The sequence below is a fragment of the Triticum aestivum genome, chromosome 1D, assembly GCF_018294505.1.
Source record: "Triticum aestivum cultivar Chinese Spring chromosome 1D, IWGSC CS RefSeq v2.1, whole genome shotgun sequence".
NCBI lineage: Eukaryota > Viridiplantae > Streptophyta > Magnoliopsida > Poales > Poaceae > Triticum > Triticum aestivum.
This window is the reverse complement of record NC_057796.1, coordinates 390,990,520-391,010,891: the sequence shown is the minus strand read 5'-3', so window position 1 is coordinate 391,010,891 and position 20,372 is coordinate 390,990,520.

Genomic DNA, 20,372 nt, shown 5'->3' with positions numbered 1-20,372 from the left:
GCGTACGTGAGACACGTAGGCAGGTCCATGTATATAGAAAGGGTCGATGAGGATTGTGCATGTGTATGTTTGCGAGAGGAAGAGTGCTTGTGATAAAGGTTAGTGAAAACAGTTGTAAATGGTTACGAGAGGGAGGGAGGGTTATATCTAGAGCATGTGTGCGAGAAAGACACCTCGGGAGAGAGTGTTTGAGCATGTGTGAGAGACCACCGATGGAGAGTGAAACTACATGTAAAAGACTGCTCTACACATTGATTAAAGATATAAATTGTATCCAAATATTAGGATGGGACCATGATATTTGCAATTCGCGTAAGGAGCGGTCATTGATCCAGAAGACATCTAGATTCTATCGAATTTGAGCATGTCTATGTTATTATTTGACACAATTGATCCACATAGTTAGTATTTTGAACTCCAGACAATGCATGGCTTTAGCAATCGAATATAAACGTGAGTATAGTTCATGTTGTGTGTGTAAAGCACATTATACATACGAAAGTTACACAATGGACATTATAAATAGCTACCTATGAACTAGCATACATTTGAATTCAACTTTAGGTGGTTTAAAAAAATTGAATTCAACATGAAGTCCATTCAATTATTTGAGTTTGATATCATGGCATTTGTAAACCATACCTAAATTATGGGGGCACCAATCTTTGCTTTGATTTTGTACATAACAGCATACGTAGTCGTGTACAAAATAGATTCAAATTTAGCTCCTCCATTCCAAAATAATCATAGTTATAGGATTTTCAAGTGTCAAAATTTCAAAAAGAAGAGGATAATTTAATGAGGTTTTCAAACATACAAGGTCAAATATAACGTTGTCTATTTAGGTCAATCCTCATAGTTCAAGAGTACTCTAAACGTGAATGCTTGTGTTTCAAAATTTCAAACGAAGCGCCAAAAGAGCCTTTACTTGCCCGAAACCGCGTGAGACCAATGTTTGATAGTACAAGGAAATTACTTTTCTAATAACTCCGACCCGTGAAACCTACCGGCTCGACGTCCAATGGTCTAAACTGGGGTAGGTTTGTAGCTTCATCTAGACGCCACGCAACCGCATCCGAAAAACATTCATACACAATGGCCGCCTAAGCACACATGCGCGCGGCCGAAATCGCTCCTGCCCACTATTTGGGACACCTGGGATTACCATCCTACCCCCGACCCGCAGTAGGTCCCAAATTTAAGAGGGGGGCAAAGTTTGTACTTTCCCCAAATTTCAAACAAGCGCGTCCCATCTTCTGTTCAAAAAAGCCAAAAACAAGCGCGTCCCAGACCGAAACATGGTTCCCCCACCCGTCCGATTCCCCATGCGTACTCCGTGGGCGCCAAAACTACCTCTCCACCAGCCGCGAAACCCCGGCGTCCTCCGTCCGCCACCCCATCCCACCCATCAACCGACGCCCTCCTCCATCACGCCGGAGCCGATACCCCGACGTCGTCGTCCACCGCAACCTCAACCGCAACGCCCTCCACGGCTAGTAGTTGAAGCCGAGGCCGAGCTGTTCGTACCCGAGCCAGTTCAACCACGCCGTCCTGCGCCTCACCACTGCCGCTCCAACTTCGCCACCCTCTACCGCACCGGAGTTGTTCCTGCTATGCCGTCCTTCGCCGCCTCGGATCTGCTTCCCCTCCGCCGACATACGGCCACGGCAACACAGTCAACAATTTGGCCATGGGTTCGTCCAAGCCTGCACCCTCCAAAACATCGGTTTCCCCGGTAAAAAGAAGAAGATCGGCGCGACATGTGGAGGTGACCACACCGGCAACCGAAAAAGGTACTCCTCTTCACTTATTCGTGCAAATCTTACGTCTCTGCTTGCACGGTATTCATCCCACAGAAGACACTAGTTGACCGCTTCTTCTTGATACTAGATGTTCCTAGTAACTCGCGATGCACAAGGTTTCTCCTCATATACTATTTCACCTTAGCTAGAGGTCCGTCGCCCCCCTGAATTTCAATTTCTGGCCAGTTGATTCCCAATTAACGGAAGCATTCCCCGGCGTAACAGGCGCTAGTACGCCTATTACGCCGGGGAAGCAGCGCCTTGGTGTTTATCTTAGGGGCGTGTGCGGCCTAGAGCTACTGGCGCCCGATCTGGAGGTCGGCCGGGATTAAAGGGATGGCCTGGGGGCGCTGCCAAGCACGGCGGTGGTGTGAGGTTGATGGGAGGGCGGGGTGGCGGAGGCAGGGGTCTGGGCCGGTGGTCGCTGGCGGTTCGAGAAAGATCGTCAACAGTGACTGGCGGGAGGTAGACGAAGGCCATCTGCCCCTTCCTTATAGATCGGACGGTTCATTAAAAAAATCGGCTGACCTATTTATTTTCAGTCGACTGTTATCTTAGATATGACCACATGTGGTGGTGTGCTGGAGGAGCACCTGCATTTCCTGTGCTCGTATATTAGAAAATCATACGGAGTAGAATCTAATTTTGTTTGCCATGCAATGTTGTAGAGCTATCATATGTCTCCTGTCATTTATTTTTCAGCCACCTGCTATCTGCTACTTTTACAGTGCACTAGTTCTGCACACACTTCACCCTTACTCTCACTATTGTGTTTTTATGCAAGGGTATTTCAGACTCTGCTGCCATGAGAGAAGCCAAAAAGAAAAAAGAGAAGTCGCTCCAGCTTCGTATGCGGGTAGGCAAGACACGTTACAGCGCTATAAAGGGTGCAGTGTCAGCAGATGGAGACGGTAAACGTAGCTCTGGACTTGATGACCTCGCTCGCAATGAACCACCATCCCAGGTGCTTGCTTTAACTTCGCGGTGTCATATGTGGTTGCATGTTCCATATGGTGTCTAGCTTGTATCCGAAAGGCCGAAGTCGGTAAGATAAGGAAAGATATTTTTTTACATGAACCACCATCCCGTGAGCACCAGAAGACAAATAGCTAGTCAGGGCACTGGCCGAGCTAGTGACAAGCCCAGCAAAGATAGGCATCACCTGGAAGCCAACTAAAAAGCTGCGATGGTGGCGAAGCAGCCAGCCTCCCATCAGGCTCTCAGGTCCTAGATGATCATGCTCACCACTCCAGCCGGATGTCTAGCTTGTATTGCTTCCAATTTGGTTAAATTGCATCTGCTTAGCTTACACATTATACCTTTGAATATGACATACCTTTCTGTTTTTGGCACATACTAGTACATCTGTGTATTAACCATGTTCTTACATCAAACTAATGTTCTTGTGTATCCCTCATCAATCACTTATGACGAGGCAGGCAGGCAAGGGGACTACTCCTCATTTAAAGAATGCAGCGTCAGCCTCCCGACATGATTCTCAAGAAACAGAAATGCTAGATGAAGATAGTGAACGTAGCTCTGTAGTTGATTACAACATTTCCCCTACACTAGCATCGCAGGTGCTTGCTCTAACTTGGCAGCGTGATATGTGGTTGCATGTTGCATATGGTGTCTAGATTGTAATTCTTCCAATCTGGTTAAACTGCATGTGCTAGTCTGCTTAGCTTATACATTATACCTGTTAATGTGACATGCCTTCCTGTATTTAGTACATAGTACATCTGTCTATAAAGCATGTCCTTACATAAAACTATTGTTTTTTTGTATCCCGCATCAATCAACATGACGAGACACCTTTAGTATATGCAGTGCGATATTAGTTGCATCTTTCATATGATTTATAGCATGCGCTGCTTCTAATTTGTTGAAATTCCATTTATGATGGGACGCTTTTAACTTGGCAGAGTCATATTGGTTGCATCTTTCATGTGGTGTCTAGCTTGCATTGCTTCTTATTTGCTGGAATGGTTTCTGCTTAGTTTACACAAACAGTTGTGAACATGCCATGCCGTCCTGTTTTTCGTACATATTCCATCCTGGTATCATGTGTTTGCCTTACATCAAAGTAGTGATTGTCAGTATCATGCATGAATGAGTTCTGAAGAGAGAATTTTATTGCTTTTTCTTGTCGGTTTTACTTGGCAATTCAAAATCAATAAAGCGGAAGGAAGTTAGCAAGGCAGCGGATAAAGGTGATCCTTCTGAACGGAGGGCCTCTACAGTTTCTACTCCTCCACACCCCCAAGATGATTTCCAAGACAACACATGCATAGACACTCAACAAAGCTGTGTTTATGATGAGCACGTCTCCCCTAGTGCAACATCACCGGTGCTCCCTCTAACTTAGCACTGTTATATGTGGTTGCATGTTATGTGTGATGTCTACCTTGTATTGCTTCTAATTCTGTTGAATTACATCTGCTTACTTTACACATTATACTTGAATAAGACACGTGTTCCTGTTTCTAGAACATACAATATCTGTCTATCACACCATGTTCTTACATCAAATTACTACTGTTGTGTAACCTGCAACAATCACTTATCATAAGACACGTTTGACTTCGGAGTGTGATATAGGTTACATCTCACATTCTTTTCTAGCTTGTACTACTAATTTGTTGAAATGGCACTTATGACGAGACAGTTTTATCTTGGTAGAGTGATATTCGTTGCATCTTTCATATGGTGTCTAGCTTTCATTGCTTCTAATTTGTTGAAATGCCTTATCCTTAGTTTACACATCATAAGTTGTGAATATGCAATGTTGTGAATATGCAATGGCACTAATGACGAGGGACCTCTAACATGGTAGTGTGATGTTGTTTGGATCTTGCATATGATTTATTTCTTGTACTGGTTCACATTTGTTTAAACGCCATTTATGATGAGACACTGTTAACTTGGCAGAGCGATACTTGTAGCATCTTTCATATGGTGTCTACCTTCCATTGCATTGCTTCTAATTTGGTGAAATGTCTTCTTCTTAGTTTACACATCATAGTTCTGGTTATCTCTTCCGTCCTGTTTTTCATACATATTACATCCTCCTATCATGTGGTTGTCTAACATAAAAGTTCAGTTCGTCTGCATCACGCATCAATTTGTTCTGAAGAACTAAATTGTTATTCATTTTTCTTGTCGGCTTGACTTAACATGGCACAGAGAAAGAGGAAGAAACACAGAATGGCAGGGAATGAGAAGCGGATGAATCCTGCAGATTCTACTGGTACTGATGGTGCAATAGAAGGTCAAAGTCCAGCAGAAAATTCTACAAAGACGGCATCCCATGCTACACGAGTTGCAAAAAAGCCAAACAGAAACAAATAGCTGCCACCAAACAAGCAGAGACAACCCTAGTTCTTGCAACACCTACCACAGTACTACCAGCTGCACGACTTACTCGTGCGTCAACTGAGCTAGCAGCACGTTCCCAAGCTCCCTTGCCACCTGACACTACTTCCCAAGCACTCTTGACACAAGACGAGATGGCAATATCAGATGAACCTTGTGAGCTTCAACAGCAAGAAGGTAGTTGCTGGAGTCAAGTTACAGTTGCATGCTTCTTTATATGTAGTGTCACAGTTTGATGTACACTAACACTTCCTATGTTCGTTGTTGGACTAGCACCTAGGCGCAAGAGGAAACAAACATCAGGGATAATGCTCGATAGGTTAACTAAATCTAGAGGAGGAAGAATGGAGATCCGTTTTGAGGCAGGTTTAAAAAGGCCACGTGATGCTACAGAGTCAGCCAAGTTAGTATCAGAGGCAGCGGTTGCCGTTAGGTGTCATGTACGTATCCTCCCAACATGGATTCAGTACAGGAATGACAAAGACGAAACCCAGTTCAACACCTTCCTCGACCATTTATCTGTAAGTATGGTTATGTATGGAAACTAGTAATATCGTCTTGCTCTGTCCCATACTTTCTAGGTTGCTGATAATGAGACTCCCATAATTTTCAACAGATGAGGTTCAAGTTGGATAGCCAAGATGATGCAACAAGACAAGCTTGCACCCATGTTTCCAAGTCTGCTCTGCGACAGTATCGGTATAACTTGAGGAAAACTCACTTTGAAGGCAAGGCTAACAGTGAACTTTCCCAAACATCTCCAGTGGAAAATATATCGGATGAAGAATGGAGGGGCCTTGTTAAACACTGGTCTGATCCGAAGTATCAGGTACATTATATATATGTGATCAGATCACATGTTGAAGTCCTATTTACGCATGTGCCACACAAATTTATCTTCTTGTAGGTGAACTGTTCTTGAACAAGGCCAACCGTACGAAAGTGAAATTCCAATATACGACAGGATCTCGTAGCTATATTGCACACTACGAGGCTCTTGTAATTAGCTGCTGTTTCACTCTTTTCGCTATACCATATTATCAGATCTATATTGACTTGTTCGAAATGCAGAGGAAAGCCCGCAAGGACCAAAAAGTACCTGAACCAAATGCTGTGGAAATCTTCAAGGACTGCACACCAGCAAGAAGAAGGGCATGACTACACCAGTCAAAGCCGCTGTTGTAAGTCCTTAATCCTCATGCCTTTTAACTACTACTTACTCTGACTTGTGCCTTAAACTGCATGGTTTGCAGCCAATGTCTATTACTCTTTTCAATTTTATACACAATTGTCTTAGCGTATCATTGCACCTTACAAGGTTTAAAAGAGAGGAGTGATGTTCCTTTGATCTTGACCCGTAATCTAGTTCCGTGTTGGACTTGCCCACACAACGTTACAATTGCCTGTTTGTCTGTTCTCAGTTGTTTTGTGATATGAATGATGTCATACTATGCTTACCGTATTATAAACTTCGTCTCTTTATCCTTAGCCCTCAATACAATGTGAAGAAATAGACAATACATTAGCGATGGTACATGGTCATATGTTTGGAACCTGGTTTTATTATGTACTTTGCAATAAAATACAACTAATATTTTACATGGGTTCACCAGAATAAGTTCTGTATATAGACCAAAGCTATTTTGTTTGGTTTTGCTGCCTCCTTAATATCTTCTGTTCTGGTACTACTAATGTAAAACCTCAACTTTTCAGCGAGCTATGGAAAAAATGGTGGAACCGCCACCTTCTGAAGGTGGCGAGGCAACTATAACCGCAATGTCAGCTCTTGCTGCAGTGGGTCAGTACATGTCCACTAACAGTGCCAAAAGCACGTTCCTGCGTAATACTGGGTTGGTTGTTAAGGCAATATCGTCCAAACTGCCTCATGATCAAGATATGCAAGCTCAAAGCAATGTTGTATCTGCGCTCCAGACACAAGTCCATTCCCTAACAGAGACCCTTTGTGAAACAAGGAGAAACATTGCTCAATGTCGTCAAGATATGCATGGTTTTGAAACCAGACTATCAGACATTTGCTATGTTGTTCAGGAGCCTAGGGGAAATGAAGGCGAGGGTTATGGTGCTCCATCGGACAATACAGCATGAAAACGTAACAGTCAGGTCAAATGAACTGAGCTTCTGAACTTCTGGTGGTGCATTTATCTGCTAGACTGTTAAGTTTTATGCCAACCTTCCTTTTGTTATATAGTTGTAATTTGTTTTGGTGCGATACAAAATTTATTCTTAACGTGCAGCCACCGGCTGAAGAAAACAGCAAGCCATTTTTGTATACTGTAGGGTGTTCCCTATATTTGCACTGGTGGCGATCTTTGATGCCGAGTGGATGTAATCTGTGCAATCGCCTTAATAGCCTAGCGTTAGTTTCGGCCTTATTTATTTCCTAGTCTTCTTTTTCCCTGGTTTGCTAGTGGCCGCAACTACCATGGGCCATATACGGGCCGTAGGATCCATGAGTCTCCTACAGGCCGTCGATAAATGGGCCTGTAATCAGTGGGCCTCGGGCCGTCGGATAAATGGGTCTACATGGGCCGTAATCGGGCGTAATTGGTATCGGCCCAGCACGGTAACAGGCCGTTAACAGGCCGTAGGACAGCAAAGCCTTAATTCTCTCACAGGCGTAATGGGTCGTTAATGGGCCGGAATATAGGACAGGCTGGAAACGGTGCAACGGGTTAACAGGCCAGAAACGGGCCGACTCTTGCCATGGGCCAAATTTGGCCCATTAGGGTAATAGGCCAGTAACGAGCCGACTCTTGCCATGGGCTGAATTTGGCCCATTAGGGGAACAGGACAGTAACGGGCCGACTCTTGCCATGGGCCGAATTTGGCCCATTAGGGGAACAGGCCAGTAACGGGCCGGAAGTAATCGAGGGCCAAAAAGGAGCCCAAGAACGTATGGGCCGCCAATAGGCCGAAAGCTAACACGGGCTGGAAACGGCCCATGTAAATCATGGGCCGTTAACGGGTATAAAGAAAATTACTGTTCATTATGGGCTAGAGTCACCGTGGGCCTGTAAAGGGCCGAAAGATACGAAGGCCTCATATGGGCCGAAAGACGTCGTGGGCCATACATGGGCCGAAAGTGAAATGGGCTGGTGTTATATTCGACAGCCCACATGACGTTGTTGGGCCGATTTCCTTTAGGGCCTAACGGGCCGTGAGTTAACGGGCCGTAAAATGGGCTATTTGCGAAGAGACCCTTAACAGGCTTTTCATGGGCCAGCCCGTTAACTTTTGACCAAGTCAAACGGGCCGGCTTTGTAAGCTAAATGGGCCAGTGGTCGGCCGTGGCATGTGTCGACATATCATAGGCGCCTATCTGACCCACTGACGAGCTGACACGTGTTTCGTCCAGTCAATAAGAATTTTACACGTGGAAATTTCCCATTGGTCGGGGCTGTTAACGGGTTATCGGATCCAAAACCCGACCCGATAGCATAACGGCGTTCCGTTACGGTGGATGCCACGTATCGGTCACCCTTGACGAAAGCACTTCTGTGACGCGCGATTTATCGTCATGGAAGTGGACGCTTCCGTGATGATAATTTTGGTAATGTCATGGAACATTTCTACGATAGCACAGGTATGACTATCTTGACTCTGTCATAAAATCGTCATGGATGTACATGCATGACAAAAAACGCGACCTACTGTGACAAACACGTATCATCACGGATGTGTATGTTTTTTGTAGTGCTAGCCTTCCCCAAGTTGCTTTCCACTCAAATCATCTTTCCACCAAATCCAATCCTATGAGAGAGAGTTGAGTGTTAGGGAGACTATCATTTGAAGCACAAGAGCAAGGAGTTCATTATCAACACACCATCTATTACCTCTTGGAGAGTGGTGTCTCCTAGATTGGTTAGGTGTCACTTGGGAGCCTCCGTCAAGATTGTGGAGTTGAACCAAGGAGTTTGTAAGGGCAAGGAGATCGCCTACTTCGTGAAGATCTACCCGAGTGAGGCAAGTCCTTTGTGGGCGACGACCATGGTGGGATAGACAAGGTTGCTTCTTCATGGACCCTTCGTGGGTGGAGCCCCCCGTGGACTCGCGCAACCATTACCCTTCGTGGGTTGAAGTCTCCATGAACGTGGATGTACGATAGCACCACCTATCGGAACCACGGATAAAAAATCTCCGTGTCTACATTGCGTTTGCTCCCTCCAAACTCCTCCCTTTACCTTCATATGCAATTGTTATACATTCCGCTGCTATACTCTTATAATTGCATGTGTAGGTTGATTGCTTGACTTGTGCTAAGTTGCTAAAATCTGCCAAGAATTAAAATTGGGAAAAGGCTAGATTTTTATTTGGTCAAGTAGTCTAATCACCCCCCCTCTAGACATACTTTCGATCCTACAAGTGGTATCAGAGCTTTGGTCTCCATTTGCTTTGATTTCCATAGCTTTTGGTGGTCATAGCCTTGATTTCACAACCAAGGAGAGTATGGCGTCTAGCGAGGGAAATTACCACCGTAGAGGTCCTTACTTTGAGGGTACTAATTTTGCTAGTTGGAAGCATAAGATGAAAATGCATATTCTTGGACATAACCCCGCCGTTTGGGCTATTGTGTGTTTTGGCTTGCAAGATGAATTCTTTGATGGGAGAGAACCGAACCGTGAAGCTACCGCGGAAGAGTTGAAGATGCTGCAATACAATGCTCAAGCTTGTGATATTCTCTTCAACGAATTGTGCCCCGAAGAATTCAACAAAATCAGCCATCTTGAGAATGCAAAGGAAATTTGGGATACTTTGATTGATATGCACGAAGGTACCAACTCCGTCAAGGAATACAAATTGGATGTGCTTCAAAGTCAACTTGACAAGTTCAAAATGAAGGATGGTGAAGGTGTCGCTGAAATGTACTCTAGGCTTGCTCTCATCACAAATGAGATTGCCGGCTTAGGAAGTGAAGAGATGACCGATAGATTCATCATCAAGAAGATCCTAAGAGCCTTGGATGGAAAATATGATACCGTGTGCACATTGATCCAAATGATGCCCAACTACAAAGATCTCAAGGCAACGGAAGTCATTTGAAGAATTGTTGCTCATGAGATGTCACTCAAGGATAAGGAAGAGCTCCACAACAAGTCAAGTGGTGCTTACAAAGCCTCATGTGATGCTCCCACATCATCGAGTGAGAAACAAACCTTCAATGAAGAATTGAGTCTAATGGTGAAGAACTTCAACAAGTTCTACAAGAGTAGAAGCAAGGAAAGAAGCTCCAAGTCAAGGTCCCACAATGACAAAAGATCTTCTAGTCGTGAGCGTAATTGTTACAATTGTGGAATACCCAGACACTATTCCAATGAGTGTACGGCTCCTTACAAAAGAAGAGAAGATTTTCCCAAAAGAAGAAGTAGGAGAGAAGAATCACCGCCAAGAGAGAGAAGGAGTAGAGATGATCGTTATGAACGAAGACCCTCTCGGAGAAGCAAGGATTCGGAGAGGAAGGACAAGTCATCTAGGAGCTACACAAAACGAAGACATCAAGCTCATGTTGGTGAATGGGTATCCGGCTCCGACTCCGACCATCACTCCGAAAGAAGTTATCACTCCGACTCCGAATATACTCAAGATGAAGGTGTTGCCGGTCTAGCACTTGTGTCAACCAACTCCCACGACATATTTGACTCACCAAATGAAGGAATTGGGAGATGCCTCATGGCCAAAGGTCCAAAGGTAACACACCCCGAGTATGTTGATTTCAATAGTGATGACGATGATTTGCTAGGAGATGATGATTTACTTGTTGACAACTCTAGTTATGAAAACTATGATGAACTTGCTAATGATCATGCTAATCAAGATAAAATGAATGATGATGATAAGAAGAAGATTGAGCGTCTAACTAAAGAATTAAACACTCTTAAGTTAGCTCATGAAACTACCTTGGAAGATCATTGAGAACTTTTAAAGACTCATGAGAAGCTACGCTTTGAAAAGCTCAACCTTGAGCAAGAGCATGAGTTCTTAAAAGCAATCAATGATGATCTTCGCAAGAAAAGTTCTTCTTACATTCCCAAGCGTTTACTCTTGTCTACTTACATGCCACAAGTTAAATCTAGCAACAAAAGTAAGAAAGATTCTTCTTCTAGTAGTAACAACAATCATGCTAAATCCAATGATGTTGCTCCTAGTAGTTCTCTTAATTCCACTAATGATTCTCTTAGCCAAGTTACACTTGAGCAAGAAAATAGCTTATTGAAGGGAATTATAGAGAAAGGTGTTTACAAGAGCCTTGCCGGAAGTAAGTAATTTGAGGAAATTGTACGCAAGCAAGGAAGACACCGGAAGAATCAAGGTGTTGTTTTTGAACGAAAGTTCAATGCCAATGGAGTTGAGTGGGAAGAAGATCAATACCCCAAGACGAAGTTTGTTCCTCAACAAGAGAATTATGATCCTACTTCTTTCCAAGGAACACAAGCTCAAGATGATCTTCCACCACAAGACCACAAGAAAAAAGGCAAGGACAAGCTTCAAGAGGAGATTGATGCATTTGAAGAAGCTCCTAAGGCCTTGGTCAAGTGGGTTCCCAAGACTACATCAAGTTCCACTTCATCAAGTACGACTACAACTCCAAGGATTCCCATCAAGATGGTGTGGATCCCGAAGAAGAAGAACTAGAGAGTTCTTGAGGGTGACTCCGCCAACATACTTCACTCTTATCATTTTGGCAATGACAAGTGCAAACAACTTCCATATCTTGCACTAGTTCAAGGAGTCACAAACCCTCTTGTTGGTAAGACAAGGGACAAGGTAACCTAATGCTTTCATAAACATCATCTTGTGTGAACATCACTCTATGTCCATGGATATCCTTGCTTGTTCCTTGTGGGACTAACCCGTGTAGGTATTGAAAGTGCAACTCACTCCAATGGATTGCTCCGAATGATCTATGTCAACATTGAGCGTCCACATCTTCAACACCTACATGAAGTCATCATCGACAAAACCCAAGGTTAGTTCATCCCTCTTAGGGGGGATATCACATCTAGGGGGAGCTTTACTCTAATCAATTGAGCTAAAGCAACTCTAATGGTGTGAGCACAATAATGCTTTATGTAAAAGTGGTAACCCCACTTGTGCTTAAACGATGAGTATGACCTATGATCAAATGTTCTCATTTGACTCCTAAGTCAATATACTCATATATAGATGACCTAGTCAACGCCAAATTGCTTGATAGATGCTAGAGTGTTTATGCATGCTTTGTCACATATTTCATTTGTCATTTTATTGTGTGAGCATGTTGGATGCATATTTTACTCATTCGAGGACATCCATTTGTTGCTTTGATTCTTTGGCTTTTTCTCTTTTGCCAAATGGATGGACAAGAATGCCTAAGAACTCCCTCTAGCTATCTATGCTTTCCTCGTCTCAAACTCTATTCATGCTACATCTTGATCAAGTCAGATTTGAACCACTCTGTGTGAGGAGCACTCGGAGTCCCCGATTCGTCATAGACTTAAACTTCCACAACCTCTTTGTGCATTTCGGTCTGACAGAGAAATCCATTTCGGTCAAACCGAGTTCACTAAGTTGATCTAGGTTTTCATCTCGGTGCAACCGATTAGAACTTTTCGGTCACACCGAGTTGCAGTAACTGCTCACAGTTTTGCATCTCGGTGCCACCGAGTTGTTCCACTCGGTCACACCGACAGGGTCAGGTTATATATACTGACGGGTCAAATTTTGGAAAATTTTCCAAAACCTTTCACCCGCGCGTGACCTGCTCTGCCTCCTCGGGTCTCCGGATCGTCATCTCGCTGCCAGCGACCTCCCGCCGCTGGTCTCCACCGCCATCAACGGCAATCTGCCCCACCGTTGCCGCCATAGCAAGTTCACCGCCGAAGTAGGGTATGAACATGATCTTTGTGCTATTCCTTAACTCCGATTCGTAGCACATTGCTTTGCCATGATTCTTGCCACGTATGAAATCATCCTGTCCAGCTAAAACTTCCTTAGGTCTAGATTGATTCGAAAATTTTAGGGTTAGCTCTCCGCAGAACTCATCTCGGACCAACCGAAATGTAGAAATCGGTCTCACCGATTCGGCTTAGGCCATTGCACATGCGCTTTTCGGTCTGACCGAAACGTGCAAATCGGTGTGACCGAGTTCAAGATTCTATGAAACCCTAGCAATCTCGGTGCACTGAACTATGACTCGACCCAACTGAGTTCACTAGTTTAGGTTCCAAGTGTTGCTTCGGTATCACCGAGTTTGTCAATTTGGTAGCTCCGAGATCACTTCCGTAGAGAACTAAAACTAAGCTTTTTGACTCAATTGTTTTGCAAAACCTCTGTACTTTGTGATGCTCATCTACTCTACCTCATCTACAACCTATTCACAGGGTCTGCTGACAGTTTGCCTGAAGATGTCTGATCAAAGTGACAGCCAGAACAAGTCTGAAGAGGAGGTTCAAATGAGGGAGGGCACTAGTCCCTCAAGCAGCTATGATAAGGGCAGCAGGAGCACACCCAGTAACTTGCCAAAGGAAGCCATCAGGACAAGGAAGAAGAGAACCTCAGGTTCTGAGGATGAGGATTATGTGGCTGTTGAGGATGAGGCCATTTCAAGGAAAAAGGTGCTGAAAAAGGAGTATGGCACAGCTACTGCAAGTAATCCGGGACTGAAGAAGAAGGCTCCAGCAAGAAGAGTGCCAATGTCAAAGCCAAGGAAGGTTGCAACAGGTGAAACTATGAAGTTCACCATTGAATCTGAAGAAGAAGCAGCTGGTGAGGACAAGAAGAAGAAGAGGGCAAGAACCACTACTGCCAGAGTTCTTGGCAAGCCCTCAATGAAGAGAGATTCTGAAGGAGAAGAGGAAGAGGATGCTGCACCAGCACCCAAAGCTCAGAAGCTTATGGGAGATGCAATCAGATCAGGGGTTGCTCCATCAAAGCCCAAGTCTGCTCCCAAAGCTCAAACTCAGAAGCCCCCAAAACCCAAGAGGAACACCAGAAGTATACCTGCTGAGGAAAAGAACAAGGCCCCGGTGCCTGAAGCTGAAGAAGAAGATGATGATTCACTTGTTTTGAGGAAGATGAAGCCCAAGATTCCATACCACAATGATGCTCAACCAGTGGCTAAAGACATGCAGATCAGAAAAGATGCTGGACTGAGACTGTGGTGACAGTCTGATCCTTATGCTGTGAGGAGGAGGACAACAGTTGATTACAGGTTCCACACAAAGGAAAAACAAGATTTCTATGAGACTATCCTGCTTGACAAGAAGCCCATTGTCTGTGACATGAGATGGGTTGACTGGGAATACATCAAAGAGAATGAAGATCACTTTCCAGGAGTTTATGACAGCTTCAAATCATGTGGAGTTGATAAATTTGTGGCTCAGAAGCTCACAAAATGGAATGATGAGTTGATCATTCAGTTTTACTCCACTGCTCACTTTTACCCAGATGGGAAGATAGTTTGGATGTCAGAAGGTACTAGGTACCAATCCACAGTTGAAGAATGGGCCAAGCTGATCAATGCCCCTGAAAAACATGAAGATAACTTGGATGTGTATGCCACCAAGAAGAAACACCACAACACTATGGCACACATGTACAGAGAGATCCCAGATAAAGCTTTGGAGACTCACAAGCTTGGATCTGTACACTTCTTGTTGTTTGGTCTGCCTACCATCAACTAGATCCTTAGGCACACATTGCTACCCAAGTATGGAGATCAGAAGATGATTAGAGGACATGCTATCAATTTGCTACACTTGTTTGATGTGCCTCAGAAGTTCAAGGTTATGAGTTTGATTGTAGAAACAATCAAGAGGACAGCTTCTGATCAGAAGAAAAGATGTGGGTATGCTCCACACATTCAGGAGCTCATCAACTCCAAGATGGGCACAAGAACATATTTGTTGGACAAGGAGCACCTTCCTTTGCATCCTGAATTTGAAGACAACACTGTTGTGATGAATGAGGAAGACCCCACATCTGTTCAAGCACAGGAGAAGAGAGCCAAACCAAAGGCCGAGAAAGCTACCAAGATGCCAAGTGTTGAAGAGGCATCTCAAGTTTTCCTGAAGGGCAAGCAAGATCAACTTGCATATCTGATCCAGTCGACACTAAGGATTGAGAAGGGCTTGGCCACCCTAACTCAAAACCAGGAGAGCTTGGAGAGGATCATAGAAACCAAATTTTATGATCTTGATCTGAAGGTAACTGAGATTCAAACAGCAGTTGAGCAGCTTCAGGAGGAAGCAGAAGAGAAGAAAGGCAAGGCAACTACTGATGCATTTGAGCGAGTGCCTAGAGGACAGAGGTCTGCTGCAGTACCAATGAGAGATTCTAGAGCTACAACATCAGCACCAGCAGCTACAGCTCCAATGCCACCACCAGCAGCCACTCCACCAGCTCCAACTACATCAACGGATGCCTTCGTCCTTGGAGTTCTATCTACACCACCTCCCGAAGATCAAGCCTGAGAGACGTTTAGCACTATGCATTTTTTAACTTTTTGGTAACTTGTTGCCAAAGGGGGAGAAAAATGTATAGATCATAGGCTTCGAGAGAGAGTGTTGCTTTTTATCTCTCTTGCTATTTTGGGTATATTTCTCGATTGTGTGCTTGTGTGAGATACTTTATGTCCTTGTGAGATACTTGCTTGATCATGTGTTTGATCATATGCTATCTTAATGCTTGTTGGATGATATTATCTCTCATATCCTTATATGATCATTCACTTGCTTGGTGATGAGTGCATGGTTTTAAGTTATATCATTTTGAGCGCTCCACCAAGATGTATGTGACATGGAAGAGTAACCCATGATCCTAATCGATTGTGCATTTGCATTCAAAAGCAAATTTCTAAATAATGCACAAATTTAGGGGGAGCTCTTAATTATCACATACTTCTCAAAGCGACGATGTTTTTCACTGCCACAAACCCTAGTCTTTTCGGTCTCACCGATAGGGATCTCAGTCTCACCGAGATGGGATTGTAATCTCTCTGTTTCCCTTCGTAACGTTTCGGTCAAACCAAGATGAGCGATCGGTCCCACCGAGATTGCAATGCAAACTCTCTGTTTCCCTTTCGTAACGTTTCGGTCCAACCGAGATGAGCGAATCGGTCCCACCGAGTTTGCCTGACCAACTCTCTGGTTAGTCTATTACCAAAATTGGTCTCACCGAGTTTGTGTAATCGGTCTCACCGAGATTACGTTATGCCCTAACCCTAACGAAATCGGTCCCACCGAGTTGACATGTCGGTCCCACCGAAAATCCCAACGTTCACATTTTGAACTAAATCGGTCTGACCGAGTTCTCTGAATCGGTCCCACCAAGTTTGGTAAATTGTGTGTAACGGTTAGATTTTGTGTGGAGGCTATATATACCCCTCCACCCACTCTTCATTCGTGGAGAGAGCCATCAGAACATGCCTACACTTCCAACATACATTTTCTGAGAGAGAACCACCTACACTTGTGTTGAGGTCAAGATATTCTATTCCAACCACATAAATCTTGATCTCTAGCCTTCCCCAAGTTGCTTTCCACTCAAATCATCTTTCCACCAAATCCAATCCTATGAGAGAGAGTTGAGTGTTGGGGAGACTATCATTTGAAGCACAAGAGCAAGGAGTTAATCATCAACACACCATCTATTACCTCTTGGGGAGTGGTGTCTCCTAGATTGGTTAGGTGTCACTTAGGAGCCTCCGTCAAGATTGTGGAGTTGAACCAAGGAGTTTGTAAGGGCAAGGAGATCGCCTACTTCGTGAAGATCTACCTTAGTGAGGCAAGTCCTTCATGGGCGACGACCATGGTGGGATAGACAAGGTTGCTTCTTCGTGGACCCTTCGTGGGTGGAGCCCTTCGTGGAGTCGTGCAACCGTTACCCTTCGTGGGTTGAAGTCTCCATGAACGTGGATGTACGATAGCACCACCTATCGGAACCACGGATAAAAAATCTCCGTGTCTACATTGCGTTTGCTCCCTCCAAACTCCTCCCTTTACCTTCATATGCAATTGTTATACATTCCGCTGCTATACTCTTAGAATTGCATGTGTAGGTTGATTGCTTGACTTGTGCTAAGTTGCTAAAATCTGCCAAAAATTAAAATTGGGAAAAGGCTAGATTTTTATTTGGTCAAGTAGTCTAATCACCCCCTCTAGACATACTTTCGATCCTACAGATGTCGCCCTTCCGCACATGATCTCAAAGAAAATGATGACGAATCTGGATGTGCTTTGTCTTCGAGTGTTGAATTGGGTTATGAGCAATCTTGATGGCACTCTCATTGTCCCTGAAGAGTGGCACATTCTTCACATTGATGCCGTAGTCCTTGAGGGGTTTCTTCATCCATAGCAATTGAATACAGCACGAACCAGCAGCAATGTACTCAGCTTCAGCAGTAGAGAGTGATACACAATTTTGCTTCTTCGAGGACCAACATACCAAAGATCGTCCGAGGAAATGGCATGTGCCTGATGTTGACTGCGATCCACACGATCACCAGCATAGTCAGAGTCGAGTATCCAATGAGATCAAAAGCTGAGCCCTTGGGATACCATAATCCAAGTGTTGTAGTGTGAGCTAGATATCAAAGAATATGTTTCACAGCCTTATGGTGTGATTCCTTCGGTGTAGCTTGAAAACGGGCACACGTGCAAACACTAAGCATAATATCTGGCCTAGATGCATATAGATACAATAAAGAGCCAATCATGGAGCGGTATACCTTTTGATCGAAGTCTATACCATTTTCATCAGTGCATAGATGACCACTTGTGGGCATAGGGATTTTGACGCCTTTGCAATCTTGCATGCCGAATTTCCTCAACACATCCTTGAGGTATCTCTCTTGAGATATGAAGATGCCGTTGTGCTGTTGACGAATTTGAAGACCTAAGAAGAATTTCAATTCTCCCATCATAGACATTTGATATTCCTCACTCATCATATAGGAAAATTCGTCACTGTAACGTTGGTTAGTACAACCAAAGATAATATCATCAACCTATATTTGGCACACGAATAATTCATCATCATAGGTTTTGGTGAAAAGAGTTGGGTCAAGTGAACCGGGTTTGAAGCCTTTCTTCATGAGGAATTCGTTCAAAGTATCATACCACGCTCGAGGGGCCTGCTTGAGGCCATAGAGGGCCTTATTGAGTCTGAAGACTTTGTCAGGATGCTTAGGATCTTCAAAACCTGGGGGTTGAGCAACATATACTTCTTCCTCAAGATTACCATTGAGGAATGCACTTTTCACATCCATTTGATATAAGATGATATTATGATGGTTAGCATAAGCAAGCAATATGCGAATAGCCTCAAGTCTAGCAACAGGTGCAAAAGTTTCATCGAAATCAATTCCTTCAACCTGTGTGTAGCCTTGAGCTACAAGACGTGCCTTATTCCTCACCACAAGGCCATTTTCATCTTGCTTCTTGCGGTAGATCCATTTGGTATCGATGATATTGTGCCTGCGTGGGTCTGGTCGCTTGACAAGTTCCCAGACATTGTTGAGCTCGAATTGATGTAATTCCTCTTGCATCGCTTGAATCCACTCAGGCTCCAGAAATGCCTCATCAACTTTGGTGGGCTCTGCGATAGAGACAAAAGCAAAGTGCCCACAAAAGTTAGACAAATGTGAAGCCCTTGAGTGTGTGAGAGGACCTGGTGCGTTGATGTCGTTGATGATTTTCTCGATCTGCACTTCATTTGCAACGCGAGGATGAGTAGGTTGACGATGTTGAGTGGGCTCAACATTTTCTTCAGAGCCATTTTCCTCAGGTGCACCAGCATGATGTTCTTCATGTTCTGGAATGACTTCTTCAGCAGATTCTTTGGTAGGAATGACATCCTCAGTATCCTTGAACTTAATGGAATCACTACAAAAAAAGACACATCCGTGACATTTTGGGCCGAACGAAATTTTTTCTGTCATGCTTATGACACTTCTATGATGATAATTGTGACAAAACCCGGTATCATCATAGATGTGGTGGGCTCCTACTTCTATGACAAAAAATCATGACAAAAAATGGGCTTTTCGTCTTGGGCGGGCCAGAGACGCATCTGCATGACATTCTTTGGGCCGTCCATGACGGAGAAAACCGTGGTAGAAGCGAGGGCGAGGAAAATATCGGGGAGTTCCCGGTTATGGTGGGTGGTCGGGGGCCGAGCGATGTGTGTTTCTCTCGTACACGTACGTGCGTGTGTGCGAGGTGTTGCACTCTAACTGAACCTGAGCGAGGCGTTGGGCTCTAACTAAACCCGAGCGATTGCACTAGCTACGTTACTGAACCCCGATTGATCCCTTGCTGTTAACTAAACCCGAGTGATTCCTTCGCTACTGCTGCTAACAGAAGCCGATCGAACACTGCTGCCTCCTTCCCCTGATGAACAGTGAGCGTTGTTGTGGGGGGGGGGGGGTTGGATGAACAGTTCCCGGTGGGGGGTTGGATGAACAGGAACCCGTGGTGTTGCCGCTGGATGAACAGGACCCCATCGATCGAGCCGGTGGAGGGCTAGATGAACAGGACCCCGTGGAGGGCTGGATGAACAGGACGACCCCGTGGAGGGCTGGTTGAACAGTAGCCGGTGGAGGGTTGGATGAACAGTAGCCCATGGAGGGGTGGTTGAATAGGACCCCGTGGAGAGGGCTGGTTGAACAGTAGCCTGTGGAGGAGCGCGCGGTGGAGGCTGGATGAACAGGAGCCCGTGGATGAACATTCACAGGTGGAGGCTGGAGGAGGTCGACGATGGATGAACAGTAGCCCGTGGAGGCAGTCGATGGCGGAGATGAACAGTATCCCATGGAGTCCCATTTTGCTGTACGCCACACCCCTCCCGATGAACAGGACCCCCGTTTCCACCGTAGCGCTCCAACACAAGTCTGTTTCCTCCGTTTTGCGGTATGCCACACCCCTCCCAATCAATAGGACCCCGTTTCGACCGTAGGAGGTCCAAGAGAAGTGTGTTTCCTCTGTTTTGTGGTATGCCAGACCCCTCCCGATGAACAGGATCCCGTTTCGACTGTGGCCGGTGGAACACAAGGCCATTTCCTCCGTTATGCGGTACGCCAGGCCTCGTTTCCATCGGCTGTTCCGTCCAAGCCGGTTGGCTCCCGATGAACAGCACGCGTTCCGTTGCCTCAAGATGAACACGACGCATTCCGTTGCCTCCCCATGAACACGACGACGA